General features: G+C 43.2%; 1 protein-coding gene across 2 annotated transcripts in view; it reads right to left on the minus strand.

Moving 5' to 3' along the window:
• Window positions 1-17810, minus strand: part of LRRC8D (leucine rich repeat containing 8 VRAC subunit D) — a 109586-nt gene extending 91776 nt beyond the window's left edge. Inside the window, exons 1-2 of one of the 2 annotated variants that reach the window (XM_023509795.1) lie at window positions 17518-17810; window positions 12161-12306 (exon numbers count right to left, since the gene is read on the minus strand). The gene's annotated coding sequence lies outside the window, so the exon portion shown is untranslated. Of the gene's footprint in view, window positions 1-12160; window positions 12307-12907; window positions 13030-17517 lie in introns of those variants that run through there. The other variant, XM_023509794.1, reaches the window with a different exon arrangement.
• Between the last annotated feature and the right edge of the window lie 754 nt (window positions 17811-18564).

The raw sequence follows: 18564 nt of genomic DNA on the forward strand, positions 1-18564 counted from the left end.
TTGGTTGCAGCCATCATTGTTGTTTGGCGGGCCCGGGCTGGGGATTCGAACCCGCCACCTTAGGTGTACGTGGCTGGCGCCTTAGCCGGTTGAGCTATAGACGCCAAGCCCTGCATGTGTAATTCTTACCTGTGTGTGTGTAATTACTGTAGCAGATTCCTTTTCCAATGCTGGTCAATGTTCATGAGCTGCTAAACTTTTCCTTCTAGCATAACTGTGAAATAATCTACTGATCTAGTGAGCTTAATTTCAAGATTAGAATCTGTATGGTTGCAGACAGTCAGCTGGTTTTTTTCTACTCTTCCTAAATTTAATGTACAAGAGGGATGTTTTCCATTGCTGCATGGGTAGAATGTTCGCACTGATCAAATACATCTTGAAAATGGACTCTCCGCCTCGGCGCCTATGAGCGGTTGCTGTGAGCTGTAATGCCACGGCACTCTACCCAGGGGGACAGCTTGAGGCTCTGTCTCAAAAAAAAAAAAAAAGAAAGAAAATGGACTCTCCTAGACCGACTAATATATTTAGGGAAAAATGATTTCAAAGATACCAAAGGTGCATTTGTGAACTGTATATACATCTCCTAACACTTCAGGCAAAAAGACTAATATTAGGCTTGATTTTCTGAGGTTAGAAAATGACTGAAATTTTCCCATTATGTGATGAGGCTGGAATCTTTGATCTCTACTGCTCGGAGTTCATAGTCAGGCTACTTCGTTTATTTTGAGAAAGCAAATCCTTCCTGTTGTTTCTCAGGAAATGGAAGAATACATTTATAGATTATGTTTTAACTTTTGAGTTAAATGGTTTTAATTTTTTAACTATGTTTCACTTTGAAGAGTACTCAATTGTAAGGAGAAATGAAGACTTTCAGAAAGAAACTAGACCCGTGAGGTGGAGAGAGAGTAGTACTCTCAGACTTAAGCTGGAAAAGTGAATTTTTAAAAAATGTCTCACAAAAACTGTTACACCCTGTTTCTTCCTGTGAAGAATTTTCCAAGCATTAAGTTGTGTAACAGTTTAATGGAGAAAAAAAGGAAATGCCCTTTGGAGGTTTCTCTTAAATCTTTAAGAGCACAAAGAAAGATGACAGGCTTAACTTTGAAAGGAGTGTCCTCTCACCTGCTTAGGCTTGTTAAATTACTACAATCATCTCTGGAACCACTTACCCGATGCTAGCCACACCTTCAGGGCTTTAAGATGTTATTCCTTTTCTTAAATGGAATCACAGACAGTTAAATGGCTTCCAAGAGTAAGTAAACTTTCCAGGGGAAGAAAGAATATACCCAACCCAAAAAGCGATGAAATGCTTCAAACTCTATGGGCAAAGAAATAGTAAGGTAGCTCATGACTGTAATCCTAGCACTCTGGGAGGCCCAGGAGGGTGGACTGCCTAAGCTCATGAGAGTTCGAGACCAGCCTGTGCAAGAGCGAGACCCCATCTCTAAAAAATAGCTGGGCATTGTGGCAGGTGCCTGTAAGTCCCACCTACTTGGGAGGCTGAGGCAAAAGAATCACCTGAGCCTGAGAGTTTGAGGTTGCTGTGAGCTACGATGTTACAGCACTCTACCGAGGGTGACAAAATGAGACGTTGTCTCAAAAAAAGAAAAAAAGAAAAAAAGAAATAGCCAGGTGCAGGGAAGGATGTAGGAAGGAGAAAGGATTCCTAAGACGGGAAAGATGCTGTAAGTACTTCATTTCCTCCAACTACTCAGCTCTCTTCTGGAAGACCACACTTTTAACTAAGAGGGGGATATGAGCCCAGGGAAAGAAAATGCAATTAGGGAGAGAGAGACAACACAGAGGAAGGCAACGAGCAGCCCCTCCCACCCCCCCGGGAAATCATCTGCTGCCAGTGATTCCTCAGGGACTGTGGCTCACAGCAGGATGGGCACGCGGCCAACTGGCCTGCCTACCGCATGCACCCACTACAGTCCACGCTCCGGTCCTTCCCATCTTTTCACTGGCCACCTTTCACCCACTGCCACGTGCAGCCACACCTGCACACACTTGGGGTGTGGTTGTGTGACTGCTGCCCGGCCTCATGCTGTCACCTCCCCAAAGGCAGTGGCATTAGCACTGCTATCAGAAGAACCCATACACGACAAATGACAAGCACTTAGCTCCTCTTATTATCTCATCCACTCACTTTTGTCTAATGATATGCAAGTCTCACAGATATTCCGAGAGCTACAGGAGACTTAACAGGATGTTAAGCATAACTTCCTCCATGGAAAGATGGGGAAACTGAGGCCAAGGGAGATGCACTGACTTCCCTAAGGCCACCTCCCCTTAATGGGAGAACCAGAACTCAAGTTCCCCCTTGTCCAGTGTACTGCTGCTTCAGCCCTCCTTTTCTCCCTCTTCTTCCTTCCATCACCATCTAAACTTAACATTGCGGGCAAGGCCTGAGTGTTCTAATTTAAAAGGTCACTCATGTTATTCATATCACAGTACTCTATCAGCCAAAAAAAAAAAAAAAAAAACATATGCACCTAACCCCTACTGACAAAACCCCAATGGGGCCCTCACCAATATACGACTATTTCTCATCCTAAATGAGTATGCCCCTTTTTAAAAGTTAACTATTACTATTTTTAGCTGTCTCCTCAAGACCCCTCACTCTCAGCAGATTTCACCTCCTCTACTGAGAACACAGAAGCCATCAGGAATGAACTTTTGCAATCTCCTTCCCAGCCACACGAATGTTCATCTATAGTCACACATCTCTCTCCTCCTCTCCTGTCCCAGTGGAATGAACACCCTGATTTCCTTCCGTGACAATGCCTTTGAGCACACTTGTACCCTACAACGTGCCCCCACCCATTTTTCGGGAACTTACTCTATTAGTTATTCCCTCTTTTGCCTTTAGTCACTTTCTCTCCACTATTCTCAACTATAAGCTCATCACCATCATACACACACAGAAAAATTCCTTCACAGGAAAACATGCACACACTCTCTCTCCACATGGTGCTCTTGCCTTCTCAATTCCTCCTCTCTCCCTCACAATAAAACAATCCAGTTTTACTTATTTTTGAGCCAGAGTCTCACTTTGTCACTCTGGGTAGAGTGCCATTGTGCCATCATGCACCTGTCAGCTCACAGCAACCTTAAACTCTTGGTCTCAAGTGATCTTCTTGCCTCAGTTTTCCTATTTTTTAGTCAAGACCAGGTCTCACTCTTGCTCAGGCTGGTCTCGAACTCCTGGTCTCAGCCTCCCAGAGTGCTAGGATTACAAGTGTGAGCCACCGTACCAGGCCAACAATCCTGTTTTAGACTTCAGAACTCGTCTAACTACCAAGAACACCTAACTGTCAAATCCAATATCCTATATGGGGTCTGCACCTTTCCCGACCACCCTGTGGCCTCTGACAAACCTGATAGCTTTTCCCATTTACTCTTTCAGTACCTGGAAAGTTGCTTACCTGAAGTTTCAGACACCTTGTCTGCAAAAGACATTAACAACAATTATAGTATTCAGAGGAGATTATTGTCAGGATTATTGTCAGTGCTGTAATACATGGAAATAACCAAAAAATAGTCCTCGGCGCTCAGTATTTTAATTCTTGTTTATAGACTTTCCTGAATTGTTCTACCTTCTCTTCTGCCTGCTCAGTCTTTGGCCCTCCGGCCACCCCTGCATGACCTCAGCTGCATTCATGGCTACAGCAATCAATTCCAGTCACTGTCCTGCACACATCTCCACCCCTGACTTCTCTCCTGGGGTCCAGGCCTCACAAGGAGACATCCCAACTTCATTTCAGCTTGAACTCACTGTTGTCTCCAAACCTGTTCCTCTTATATTTTCCATCCTTACTGATACCTGCAGACAGTGAATCTTTCCAATCAGAAAAACCAAGGCTCCTTTCTTCTATCTTCCTCTTACTCCCTCCTCCCCCTCCTTTCCACCTCATCAGTAACCCACCTTTCTCCTAAATGTCCTCTTTCTCACCATCATCACTCTAGTTTAGGTTCTCATTATCTCTGCTGGGATGTAACAGCCACTGGACTTGTCCTTGCTTTCTTTACACATATCTTAAGACAGCAATTCATACATTTATTTTACCTTTGATGTTTCCACAATGCTGCCAGGATAAAGTCCACACTTTCAGAAATGCAATGGCCCTAGACATGGGCTGGACAAAAATTCCAAACCAAGAAGCACCTCCAGCCTCTTCTCCCCTCAGCCTGGTCCTCTCTCTGCTCCAGTTCTCATATCCCATGGTCCTCACGCACTGAGCTCTCTGGGGCTCTGAACCTGGGCAGTTTCTTCTGTCTGGCTTTGCTCTTGCCTTGCCTAGTAATTAATCTTATCTCTTCAATATTCAACACCAGAATCACCTCTTTCAGGAATTCCTTCTTTACAAACAAGAATGAACAAATCCCTCCCCCACAGGCCCCACTTTCTGTTACCATTTTCCACAACGTGCTGCTGTCAAGTGCCTCGTATGTTCAGTTCAGTGAATGCGGGATGCGTCTCTCTTCTGAGATTACACACCATGACACATTCACATGTATCCTCAGAACTTAATAAAATGACTGGGGACACAGGAAGTGGGGGAACTAACACTTAATAGCTTGGAGCTCAGCAAATGTCTATTGAATGGATGAAGTAGCGTGGCTGCCAATTATATTAGAATAATTGAATAAGAGAGGAGGCTGGCAGGACAGGTGGAGCGGACAGCTGTTGAGGGGAGCACAGAGGAATATGAATGAGAAAGGAGAGCATCTGTACTGATGAAGTCCTCTAATGAATAGTAAGTTCAGTCAGGTCACTAGCTGGGCTGCTGTAATCAAATTCAGGTGAATACTGAATAAATCCCATTTAAAGCACAATAGGAGAACAATTCCAACAGCCCCCATACATCGATCTTATCTGTCTAATAGGTTTAAACTCCAGAACATTCTATATTATAAGTTTATCAGACTGTGTGCAAGCTTAGCAAATCTGCATAACTGTAAAGACTACATCTCTCTCTTATGACCATAAAACACCTTAAGAACTATAGACAAAAGACAAAAATTTATAGCCTATCACCCATCTTGGATCTACTTGATTATTAAAAAAAAAATAATAATAATCCTGTAACTGATGGCCAAAGGTAATATCTTTGTCCTAAACTAATCTTGTCATGAAATATCCTTTTTGAGGCCAAAATTTGTCTCCATTATAATTTCAAATTTCTCTGTAATACTGACCATGTTATATACAACATGGTTTCATTACATTTCAAAAATTAAGAGAAAGGCTCAGAGCCTATAGCTCAAGTGGCTAAGGCACCAGCCACACACACCACAGCTGGCAGGTTGGAATCCAGCCTGGGCCTGCAAAACAACAATGACAACTATAACCAAAAAATACCTGGGCATTGTGGCAGGCACCTATAGTCCCAGCAACTTGGGAGGAGGGTAAGGCAAGAGAATCGCTTAAGCCCAAGAGCTGGAGGTTGCTGTGAGCTGTGATGCTACACAGGGCGACAGCCTGAAGCTCTGTCTCAAAAAAAAAAAAACTAAGGGAAAATTGCCATAGATATTTGTGTGCCTGTGCCCATCTGCATAGGCACACAAATACCCACTTATCAGACAAAGTAACCTAACACTTAATGTGACATAAATTGCAGATGGGAGAAGAAATGAGAGGCAGTGAACTAAGAACAGACTGGAGCAAAGTAAACTTGGAGAAAAACAAACTGAAATTGGTTAAGTGTTCCTAATAATAAGAGACATCTATAATCAATGGGCTTCTAAGAGTATTCACTCCCCGTATTACGGCATTGCGACTCTTAAAACATTCATTCAAAAGCAATACCAGGAATGCACATAACAGCTCTACAGGCAGATATAGAGCACTAAAGAAGGCACGCCCTTAAAGGAAGATGCCACCGTCTTCTGTGGATGACCTGTGTGAAAGGGAGCCATAACTGCTTAAAAATGAAAGGAAGAAAGAAGGAAGAAGGAAAGAGAAGAGAAGAGAAAAGAGAAGAGAAGAGATGAGGGAAATTATGTTACTATGTAAGCAAATTAAACAATGTTCCTAGATAAGCAGACATATTTCCAGAAAATGTATAGGTACAAAAAGTTAACATGTTCAAATAAGGGCAATGAGTGTACCTACAAATAATCTTAAACATTTTTGGACCTTTTATATTGGTGTATCAACCATGCGCATAAACATACATGTAACAATTAAAACAGTGTATCAAAAAGGTCCAGGAACACAAAACTAGTCAACAGAACAAAACAGAGATCTCAGAAACAGCCTTCATATGTGTATTTGTATGCTATAGGTAGCATCAAAAATCCGTGGAGAAAGAGCAGATTATTTGATAAACAGTGTTGGAGAAACTGGTTTACAAGATGACCATACTCCAAATAATTTAGAAAGTCAAATGGTAAGAGTAAACCTACAAAGTTATATAAGAAAGTGAGGAGAGACTATATTGTGAGCCCACAAGACTATATTTCACCTTAGACAAAAAGCTAAGAAATGATACAGACCATAATAACAGTAAAAATTGATGTGTTTAACAACATTAAAATTAAAGATCTTGTCCTGCTGTTATTGAAAGGCACCATGAAGTTATCAGAGAAGTGATGTAACAGAAAAAAGTATTCACAATATCTAAAAATAACAAGGAATTAATTTCTTGAATAAACTACAAACACCACAAAACTTTTTTCAAGGAACTTCTTGCAAGAAAACAGCAAGAGACTTCAGTAGAAAAAAAAGGAGGGGGGGGTGAGGCTAAAGATATAAAGAGACAATTCATGAAGAAAAGAAATTTTTAAGTAAACGAAGAAATATTCAACCTTGCCAGTAATCAGAAAAAGGCAAAATTAAAGGACGTTTGTTAATACAAAAAGAAGTTGTTATTCGGTATTGGTGGAGATATATATACTTCACAGTGACCTGGGCAGTTAGTATGCATAAATCCACAATATGGTAATGTTGTTATGGACAATACTGTCCCTTTGAGAGTCTCATAAAGCCAATAAATTTCACACATTTGACCTCCTTAGGAAAAAAAAATGAAGGCAAATTATATTTTGATTCTTTTTGCATATTCCTAATATCTGCAAATACTCTGTAGTTTTTACTTAACCCTTGCTTAAAAGGCAGGTGAGACTAAACAAACCATGACTTATTCTTGCCACCGACTAGGTTAAGGACGAGAAAGCAGGGGATGCAGGACAGAAAGTATTTTAGCTTTGGGGGTCAGAGAATCTGGATCCAAGTCTAAGCCTTAGCTTGTCCATGTGATTTGGTAAGTTACAATCCCTACCTACCTCAGTTTCTTCACATAAAACAGGGATATTACTCACTCTGCATAATACCAAGAGGATTAGAGATAATCCACACACAGTGACTGGCAAATACAAGATGTTCACTACAAAGAATGATATATTTTTTTGCAGTTTTTGGCCGGGGCTGGGTTTGAACCCACCATCTCCGACATATGGGGCAGGTGCCCTACTCCTTTGAGCCACAGACGCCACCCAAGAATGATTTTTTTAAACCAAATAAAAGAATTTCACACACTAACCCTAAAAGATTTCTGTGCCCTGCTCAACCCACTGTAAGCAAAATACTATTGTCATAACAACAGGTACAGAAACTAAAGAAACCAATTCAATATGACTTGTAAGTCAGTTTTTGCCACTACAGAACAGCGATAAATAATATCTACCTTTCCATACACTTTCCACAAACAAAGATTAAGGCTGGAAAGCATCTTTTAGCCTCTGGAAAATGAATGTAAGGGTGGGGGTAATGACTAAGACCATGGTGATTCTGCAATTGGTGCCAGAGTCTTGACCCTACAAGCAGGAAGAAGGCATGTTCAATGACGTACTGAGGGAAAAATGGTCTTAGAAGAAATCCAGTTATCCACCAAGGATCTCAAAGGTGTGGCTGGGCATGATGGCTCACGTTTGTAATCCCACTCTGTCCTCGAGGAGGGAGGATCACTGGAGTTCAGAGAATGGCCAGAGCAAGAGTGAGATCCTGCCTCTACTAAAAATAGAAAAACTAGCCAGGCATTATGGCAGGTGCCTATTGTCCCAGCTACTATGGAGGCCGGGGCAGGAGGATCCCATAAAGCAAGGAGTTGGAGGTTGCTGTGCGCTAAGAGAAAGCCATAGCATTCTAGCCTGGGGCTACAGAGTAAGACTGCATCTCAAAAAAAAAAAAAAAATCTCAAACGTGATCACACACACACACAAAAACTCATCCTGAAAGAAGACCAGATCCAAAATCATGACAACAAAGGGAAAATTCTATCTGGGAATCTTTATAACCTGATGGCTGTCATTCTATGCATTTTTCATCATTATTTCAGCATTTTTGGCCTGGAGCAGTTGTTATACTTTGGCTCTGATTCCTAATCTGTGGACTTGGGGGTCCTTGGGGTACTGAATTCCTATGTCACACATATACTATTACTTTACAAATATAGGGAGATGCCAAGGTCATTACTTATATACTTAGCTGAGTGATATTAAATAACTGTCTCACGCAGTATTTATAATCATCAAACACAAGAAAACTTCCCCAAATCAAGATCTTTGAAATCTTTTAGTGCCAGAGTCTTGACCCTACAAGCAGGAAGAAGGCATGAAGAGGCAGGAAGAGACAAATAAATGTCTCTTGATTTTTGAAAGAGTTGACAACCACTGGCTTACAGTTTACAATTTGATGAAGAAGACAGTGCTTTTAAAATAATAGACGTGAAGGAAAAAAGAGTTTTGAAAAAATAAAAATCTTTACAAAAAAGAACAAAAACAAAGTTTTGCTCTGTTGCCCCAGGCTGGAGTGCCTGTAGAGTCAGCCCTAGCTCACAGCAACCTCAGACTCCTGAGTTCACGTGATCCTTCTGCCTCAACCTTTCGAGAAGCTGGGACTACAGGCACCCACCATAATTAATGCCTGGCTAATTTTTCTAAAAAATGAAAATCTTAACTCATTATCTCCATTCCTTCTCCCCTCTTGGCCATTAACTTTTCCTTGACATTTAATATCAAAGCTAGTGATCCTTTTATTTTTAGCCTTTCCTTTGGAAGAGATGTGCAGCTAGCTCATAAGCCATTGCAGCTCAGGAGCAGACAAACAGCAATGCATCATGTGTTAAGGAAATTATACATGTAGCATTTTGTTCCTCCCTTACAAAAAAATGGGCCCCCATTTTATTTATTTCCCTCCCCCACTCCCGACATTTTGGCACAATTTTACAGAGGGGAAGTTCTAGACCACTACAAGTATTCTAATTATTGAAGAGAAAATAAATATTCCACCCAGTGATTCTCAGTGTGGAAATGTGTACCACATTTTAATTTGCAGTACAACAAGGTAAACACACAATAATTAAACCATAATGTAATGGTTTAATTAATGGTACGACATTAAAACCAAAGCTAAAAGAGAGGTTCAACTTGAAACACTGCAAAGATAAGGAAATAAACTTATTTCCACCAAAGGAATATTATGAAACAATTTCATCCATAATTTAAAATAACATGGGTTTGTGCATGCTTTTCTGTAATGCGAAATTCTCAATGAGTTATTCTAAACTGGGGTGAGAGCAGAGGCTATGTATAGTAGCAGTACAAGTAGCGTGTGGGGAGAGTTACATACATCATTTAAGTTAATTTATTTGCAGGGACGAAAACTTTCCTATGGGTAAACCAGAGGTGGTTTTTTAAGTTCTAAAATATCAAAATATGCTAATTTGACCCCCTCAAAAAAGATACTTGTTCACTGAGACCTGACCAAAAATACTGATAAATTAAAATATACCATTAGAATTTTGGCAGCAAAATACAAATCACGCTGATGCAAACACAGCTAAATCTAGTCACTGACATGTACAAATTTCAAACATGGGAAGGAAAAAGAAGAAGAGAAAACTCTGAGCTCTAGCTTGAGTAGAGTCGGGGGAAAAAACCCTACAGATTTGGTAAAGCTAATTTCACGTATCAGCTCTTCTCCGGAATGGTAAAGGACCACCTGAGCCAGAATTACTATCTCCTCCTTAGGCAGCAACTGTCCAATTATAAATCAAAAGACCCTTGTTCAAGTCTCAGCATCTGCATTTAATAATATGACCACTGACAACTCCCATCTGATAGGCCCCAGTGTCCTCTCTCCATAAATTGTAGAAAATGAACCCCATTTCACCATACTGCTGAAAGGAACAACAGTTTAGCATTGTTGAAAAGATTAAAGAAGAGATAGAAAAATATGCTCTGTTACTAGAAAATGACAATCTAAAGGCTAGTTATTATTCTTCTTGAGTTTATATTCCACCTACTGTGGAAGTGGACCCTATTCCTAAATGGGAGGTTTGGAGGGTCACAAAAGCTGTTCTACTATATCTTAGAGCAGAGTGACAGATGCTAAAGGAAGTCCCCAAATAAACTAACAAACTGGAGGGAAAGGAGTACACTGGGTGTAAAAATAGAGGCAAAACACTATGGCTGTACAAGTCTTTCAAGAATCTCTTGAAGATTTGTTTTCACTTTTAATCTCATGATGTATTTGGCAAGAGGAAAGGCATAAACACAGGCAGTTCACAATTAAACTTAAAACTCCACATCTATATATCTAGTAACAACGCAATCACTCAGTTCTCAGTTACATACTGCTTATACGATTATACTCCTTATTGATATCATCACAATGTTCAAAGCAGCTGCATTTTAAGAGATTAAAGTCCTATAGGGCTTTTGGAACAATGGGATCTTATAATTTGAATTACTTCCATACTGCTGAAATGGAAAAAAAGGAAGGGAAGGAGTCAGTACAAATTCATCAGCCTGAATACAAAAGATTTTCCTTTTAAAGCAAAATGATGCAGTAAATATTTGTGATTAATTTTTCAGCCTGGGAATGGTGTGATCAGCATCCTTCCATTTAAATTCTATACCTAACCCTGAGTAACCATGTATATGCCATAAAGTGAAAGCCAAGTGCACATGGTACTGTGATTATTCACTTCCCCCCTTGCTACAGAGACCCTCCTTTGGCACAGTCTCACTTTCCTCTCCTCTATTCATTTGTTCACTTCTCTTCCTCCTAAATAAAGAGTAGGAAGATGCTGCTGGCATTAGCACTGTTCAAACATTTAATTCGAGCCCGGATAATCATTCCATCAAACTGATTCTTCTCAACCATCCACTTCCCTTAGGGTCCTTCCACTAAGAAAGCAGTGGGGACTTCTCCCCAAGATCGGAGTTTCTTTAGGTAGATAAATACAGGAGGTAAAACAAGGCCAGGCTTGGAGAAGTAGTCAACTTGACTTCATCCGTGGAGAGGGGAGCAGCCGCAGACACCAAGAGGCAAAAAATGTGTCCCACAAAAACAAACCTTCTCCTGGCATACTGTTCTCCTCCCATGAACATGTGAGATGGAGCGAGATACAGACATGAAATTACAACCTACCTGGTGAATCTGGGAAAAGTCACTGCCCATCTTGCTTTGATGACTAATGGAATTTAATAAAGATGCCTGGCTCATACTATTAAAGTACCTTCTGTCTCAGCAAGGAAACCTGGCTAAGAAACCACGGTGGAGTTAACAAGCCAGACACCAGACTAAACACCTCAGAACTCCCTGCTGTCCCTCGTTTCTGGTGCTACCTTTCCGGTGGTGTCTGCATCACTAATTCCCTCAGTCTGGGATGATGACCTGCTTTTCCCAAAATAGGAAGCAAGGAACCAGGCTCCCCTTTCACTAGCTGGAGGTGAGAATTCTAGCGTGGACACCAAGACTTCTCTCCTGCCTGCCAGGCTGTTCACCCACCACTCATCCTCTTCCTCCTGTGCCCCCACTCTGTACCCTGGACCCACTCAGCCCCCCAGAACATGCACGTAGATAACCCCCGGCCAGCACTGAGGAACAAAGAGCTGCCGCTTCGGGCAGCCAGCGGGGACTGCAGGAAGACTCCCGGCTCGGGCAGCCCCGCGTGGCACAGCCCGGGCAGCAGGTCTGGCCGCAGCGCGCGCTGCACAAAGCCGGCCCATCTGGGTCCACACTCCCAGGCAGAAGCTGCCAGACCGGCAGAGCCCCCGGTGAGCGAGCAGTGGGGGCGCGGGCGGTGAGGCTGCCGTGCAGAGCTGGACCCCCGGCCCGGTCCCGGACTCCCGACCCCGGCCCGCGCACCTGGACCAGGCGGCCACCCTGTTCCCTCAGGGCGCTCTCTGGGGACTCGGCTTCGGGCGGGCTCCGGAGGCTGGAACCGCGGCGACGGGCGACTTCACTCCTCCATCCTGGGACTCGGCAGCACGTTACAGACAGCCGTGCACTTCCTGTTTGAAAACACAGGGGAGAGAAAGAGCGAGAGAGATCCGAGTGTTGGCAGCGGGGAGGGAGGGACGCGGCCGGCGCGCGGGGCGGGCGAGGGGGCCGCGGCACGCACGGCGGCCATGGGCGGCCGGCACCAGCCACTCCACGGCGGGCCACCCCGCCACACGGGCTCCCCGCGTGCTGGCTCGCCTGGGCCCGGGCCTCCCCCTGCCGGTGGCCTCGCGGCCAGCCGCCGGCTCGCAGCCCTTCCGTTTCCAGCCCCTGCCGGACTGTCCCTCCCCAGCAGCGCCCCGGCTGGGTCCTTCTTTTCTCTCCTTTCCTCTCACCTCCCCACCCAGCACCCCCTCCCCAAATCACATCACCTCCGGGGAAGGTGCAAAGATCCAGCCTTTCCAGAGCCTTGGCAGCTGGATTTATGCAAATTTTTAAAGTTAGTAGCCACATCCCAGTATATCCACTACCGCTCAGCAGACTAAAGCTTCAGGATGGGAAATTACTTGTCTAGTGCCTCGATGACTCAAAACAAAAAGCAAGCGGGCACGCCACGAACTGTGAAAAACAACACACAGCAAAACCACCAAAACTCCTACAATCTCACAGTACCGTGGGTTCCTCCTCGGCTTTTTACTCCGATTATCTTTATCCTCACAGCCCACCAACATTTTCATGTAGGGATTCCACACAGAGCAGAAGTGAATAGCGCATTCGTCCAGAAAACAATTTCTCATTTCTCTGGGATTACAGAGAAACTCCAAAGTTCTGGAACTATGTTTCCTTTGTTGAACTCTGATTAAGTGGACCTCAGGCCGAGTTCAAAAATAGTAAACAAATGGTTTAAGAATCTGCCAGAGGCAAAGTGTACCGGCTGCGGAGTTGGCATTTTTAACCTGCCCACTCTCATACTCAGAATCTATTCTCTCCTTTTATCATCAAACTGTTGGCTTAAATAAAATCATTCATGTTTCCGAACTCAAAATATTCAAGAACAGAATATAAGGAATGATTATTCCGTATAAAAACTAAATTTTGACTAATGTAGAATGGAATCGATGCATATTAAGCTGCTACTCAGTGCTAGCCGGCATCTCATTTTACTCTCTTCCTGGCCTGCACGTGTCCCGACAGATTTGCCAAAGCCCATTCTCATATTCCCAAATGAGGAAACAGGGTCAGAGAAGTAAAGTAACTGTCCCCATGTCTCAGCTACAAAGTGGCCAAATGAAGCATTGATGCAGGTCTTTCCTAAATATAAAATCTGCACCATTTCCTCTATCTGTTGATTCCTAAAACAATAACAAATTCTAGGAGAAAAGTAAAGTCCAGTGACTACCTGTGATCCTCTCCTTCATCTCTGAATGATTCTGCACTTCATAAGCTATCACTGTTCAACTGGCTGGTTTCCTTACCACCTGAATAGTAAGTACCTTGATTCTTCAGATACCTTCTGAAGTCTTTGGGCAGAGGACACTGTGCTCTTTCCATTATCTACTACTGATGTGATCAGCCCTTTCATAATTATGTGGTGGCAAAAGTTCAAAAGGTTCTAGATGGTCATTCATATGCCCAGGTACAAAGTCTGTGGAGTTCAGAACCTAGCCAGCTGACTAATACTGGTTCCCTGAAATTCTTTTCTCTCTTAACTGGGCCTCTTTAAGAAGACAGATGCTTGGCCAGGCTCGGTGGCTCAAGCCTGTAATCCTAGCACTCTGGGAGGCCGAGGTGGGTGGATGGCTTGAGCTCAGGAGTTTGAACCAGCCTGAGCAAAAGTGAGATCCCATCCCGACTAAAAATAGAAAAACTGAGAGAAGAGAATCACTTGAGCCAAACAGTTGGAGGTTGCTATGAGCTATGACACCATGGAACTCTACCCAGGGTGACAGCTTGAGACTCTGTCACACACACAAATAAAAATAAAAATAAAAAAGAAGAAGGTAGATGCTGGGTGGTGCCTGCGGATCAGTGAGTAGAGTACTGGCCCCATATACCAAGGGTGGTGGGTTCGAACCTGGCCCTGGCCAAACTGCAACAAAAAATAGCTGGGCATTGTGGTGGGCGCCTATAGTCCCAGCTACTCAGGAGGCTGAGGCAAGAGAACTGCCTAAGCCCAACAGCTGGATGTTGCTGTGAGCTGTGATGCCATGGCACTCTACCCAGGGTGACGAAGTGAGACTCTGTCTCTAAGAAAAAGAAAAAAAGGTAGATGCTGTTCACAAAACACACACGTGGCCTCAACTTTTAGTGAAACTGCTGATGGTCTCTCATTTTCTATTTCTTCTGCTTTAGCAGTTAGTTCACACTCGCCTGTCAGTAGCAGGCTGCTATTAACTCCTGAGTAGGCCAAGAAACAGAACACATTAAAAGTCTTGGCAATGCTAAGATCTCCGGACACTTGCGGAGATGAGCGAACTGCATCTCGCTCACCCTTCCCCACCGCCTGGTCAGGGCTAGAGCAGCACCCAGGTGCGGAGCACATAGATGAACTGCAAGGGTGGGGATTTCATGCACAAGGGGCTACTCACGGTCCAATGCGGGCTTATTACAAAAAAGACTGGCTGAGGAACGTTAGCATTCTCTTCCGGTCCAGCTCATTTCCATCTCTCAGTGCTTTACTTGCCCTGGACCTGGCAACTCTACATCTCTTCTCTTCTCTTCTCACAAACGGAATGCTTCTTCCCAACTACCATTCCTTTCCCACGAAGTACCCAGGGAGTCAGAAGAAGAGAACGAAGGGTGGCCCTGAGCTCACAACTCATCTGATTTTAAAAGCCCCGAATATAATTACCAGGTTTGTAGGGGCACAATTCTACTTTAAAATATCTTTTGGCATCCTTCCTTCATTTCTGTTATTCTCCATAACCCTAAGAACCCAGAAGGAAAATCTCTAAAGAAAAATACAATTCTGAAGGCAAAGGAAAACTTAAATTAACCTGCATAGCCTTCATTTCTATTTCTGGGAACTCATGAGATTAGACTAACTTCTAAAAATCTACCTTAGTTCTGAAAAATTCAAAGTCATTAATGCATAAGTCAACAATAGACTAGTCCTATTTTGCCTGAGTACTGTGCTAAGAGGTAATTTTATGATATATATGAAGTGGACCATTATGTGTGCAAACTCATCCTAGAAAAAGTGGTACACATGGGCGGCGCCTGTGGCTCATGTCGGAGGTGACGGGTTCAAACCCAGCCCCGGCCAAAAACCTCAAAAAAAAAAAAAAAAAAAAAGTGATACACAGGCCAGGTGCAGCGGCTCATGCCTGTATCCTGGCAGACTGGGAGGCTGATGCAGGTGGATTGCTTGAGCTCATGGGTTTGAGACCAGCCTGAGCAAGAGCAAGATCCGTCTCTAAAAGTAGCTGGGCACTGTGGCAGATGCCTATAGTCCCAGCTATTCAGGAGGCTGAGGCCAGAGAATCACTTGAGCCCTAGAGTCTGAGGTTGCTGTGGGCTATGACACCGCAGAACTCTACTGAGGATAACAAAATGAGACTCTGTCTCTAAATAAATAAATAAATAAATGAAAGAAAAGTAAAAAGAAGAAGTGGTACATACCTCATTGTTGAATATCACTACCATCACCTTCAAAGCACACCTCTTTTCCCTGGCCATCTGGTGACCATAGTGATATTCAGCAATGAGGTTTGGAGTACTTTTTCTAGAATGAGTTTGCAGACTTAACTATCAGACTACCTACCATGACACCTCTGATCACCATTCCAGAAAGAGTTCCAAAATCACTGTGAAGTGTGGACTAGGCACTGGCATCAGTGCACAGTTTCCCAAGGGGAGTACCTTGAAGGTGATAATGAAATACTGAAGAGCATCTGGCTGGGGACTAGGATCCTTCCTTACCTACGCTGCCCGATCACGCCAGAATGTTCCCCTCCAGAGCAGTGGCCAGCTGGGGGGTGGGGGGGTGGGGGGGGGTGACTGCATTCGTCTTTTTGGCTCCTGCTCATCAAAAACTATTGATTAACATTCACTTTGTACATGGATTCCGAATGGATAGTTGGGAGAATACAAGCTCCTGACAGGTGCCTCCTAAGCCTAAACACCACAAGACCTAAGCATTGCCTTGTATGCCCCCCAGGGGTCAGCTAGGCTCTTGGGTTTCATGGAGAAGTTATTTCTTCCTTACCACTGCTGTACAGATAAAAAAAATATTATAATCACAACCTCATAAGAAGAAAAAAGATATATGCTCTCAGGTAGGCACAAATGATGCCACAAAACATACAGTTGATTTTGGGAGGAGTTCACTGCCAAAGTCCCCATTCCCTAAGTGCCACAGTCCATCCAGGAAAAGAACACCGTTTTAGAGGCTCCAAATTAAGTTACAAGAAATAGCAATCCTGAGGACTAAGGGGTGTGGAGGAGGAGAAGATAAACCCTCACCTCCAAAAACAATGCAGCTTATCTTTCTTTATCTTAAAAAAAGAAAGGCCTTACATTGGCGGTTAAAAAAGTTTGCCACAAGTACTTCTCCATGTGACTATGAGGATTCATAGTGATTATTACACATGGATTTCACAAACGTGAGAATGAAAAATAAGCCGTTTGGTTACCCAAGAGATGACATCTCTGCACTAGCAGCTCCTTCTCGGCAGCACCCCGTCTCTGTCTTCACTTCCAGAGTAGCACATGCAACAGGATGTTCTCAGAAGGAGGTCTCTGGCACTCACACGCACCTCCTGGCCTCTGCAAAAGCTGGGCCGTAGCTTTCAAGGAAGCCTTTCTCAGAGCCAGTTGGCTGGCCTGATTGGCACTTACCCATCGAGGGTTATTAGCCATCTTCAAAGAGCCACAGTAAGTGTCCTTTCATGGCAAAATGTAGCAAGGGGGCACAATCATCTTTTTAAAAACGCCTGCCCGCAAGATGGCTTAGGCTCCCTTTGAGGCACAGTGTCCTGGTCTTGAACAAGGTAAGAAAAGCACTACTTAAAAAGCACCCTTCAGCATGACAAGGAAGACCCAGTCAAAAGATAGAAAGAATGACGGGGCCACGGTGACTGCAGGCCCACACAGACGTCAGTAACCCACACATCATGCACAAAATTACTAACATTACACAGGACAAACCCTCGCACGCTCTGCCTCACTGAATTCTCAGAATTGCCTTTCAGGGAGGAGTCATTATCTCCAGAAGAAGCAGTGGGGGTTCACAGATGTTAAGTGATTTTCTCAAAGCAGTAGGTAATGAAGCTGAAACTCACCCTCGGTCTACTCGTCTTCCTTTTAATTGAACAGAAACGAGTGGGTGCATTCTGGCTGTGGCTTGATCATTCTGCACTACGGCGTTCACTCGGAAAAAGCTCCCTTTCCAAACACAAATGGCAACACTCTCTCTCAACCGCACTCTGCTACCTCACCTCCTTGCCAAATTCTGGTAAAGTGTAAAGTCCAAACATGCGCTTTGCCACCGGACACCTGAGTTTAAGCCACAGCAATATTACATAAAATATGCTCTTGGGCTGCAGCTGAATATAATTTTATAGATTATATAAGACAGACCCACCAGTCATAGTGTGATAGATAAAATCTTGGCTTTTCCCAAGTTCCTCCTTTAATTCTTCAGTTAGCATGCAAATATGTATGTAAAGTAGGCCATGTGGGCTGGTGCAGTGTGATTTAGTGAGCCTAACGTGAAAGAAGGATAAGAAACCACGAAAGTCTGACTAAATGCACAGACCTGTACACAAATGAAGAGTGTAAAAAACGCTCCTGGCACAGCCTACCAGCAGTGAATAGCCTTGGGTTATTTACTGACTGCTGATCGTGACGTGTATTATGTAGACTAAACACTGTCCTAGGACGCATTTTTCTTTGGAAGACGTGTTTTGTCTGTTCATCTTCTATAGTGGGTGGATCTGCTTTCTTATTTAAAAAACTGTTGGAATCATCTTTGACACTCTGATTTTTAAAATAATATATTAAAAAGTCCAACAACTCAAAAGGATTGGTCCTAATAAAACAGATAAATATAATGTTCATTACTAAGAAAAGGAAAGGAAAACTGACTTTAAAAATATACAAGTATCTTATATTTTGCTACTTCCAGATGTATAAAGTAGCAAAATATGAGTGGATACAAAATAAGTCACATATTATTATCTTAAATACATCAATTCTCAATTATACGTTATAATGGAGACTAAAAGAAGAAACTACAGGAATAATTGAAGGTTGGAAAATTGGATAATTCAATTTTCATCTCCTTTCCTTTGTATGTAGCAGAATGGCCAAGGCGAATAGCATGAAAG

The sequence above is a fragment of the Otolemur garnettii genome, unplaced genomic scaffold, assembly GCF_000181295.1.
Source record: "Otolemur garnettii isolate 467f Iridium unplaced genomic scaffold, OtoGar3 scaffold00010, whole genome shotgun sequence".
Classification (NCBI taxonomy): Eukaryota; Metazoa; Chordata; class Mammalia; order Primates; family Galagidae; genus Otolemur; species Otolemur garnettii.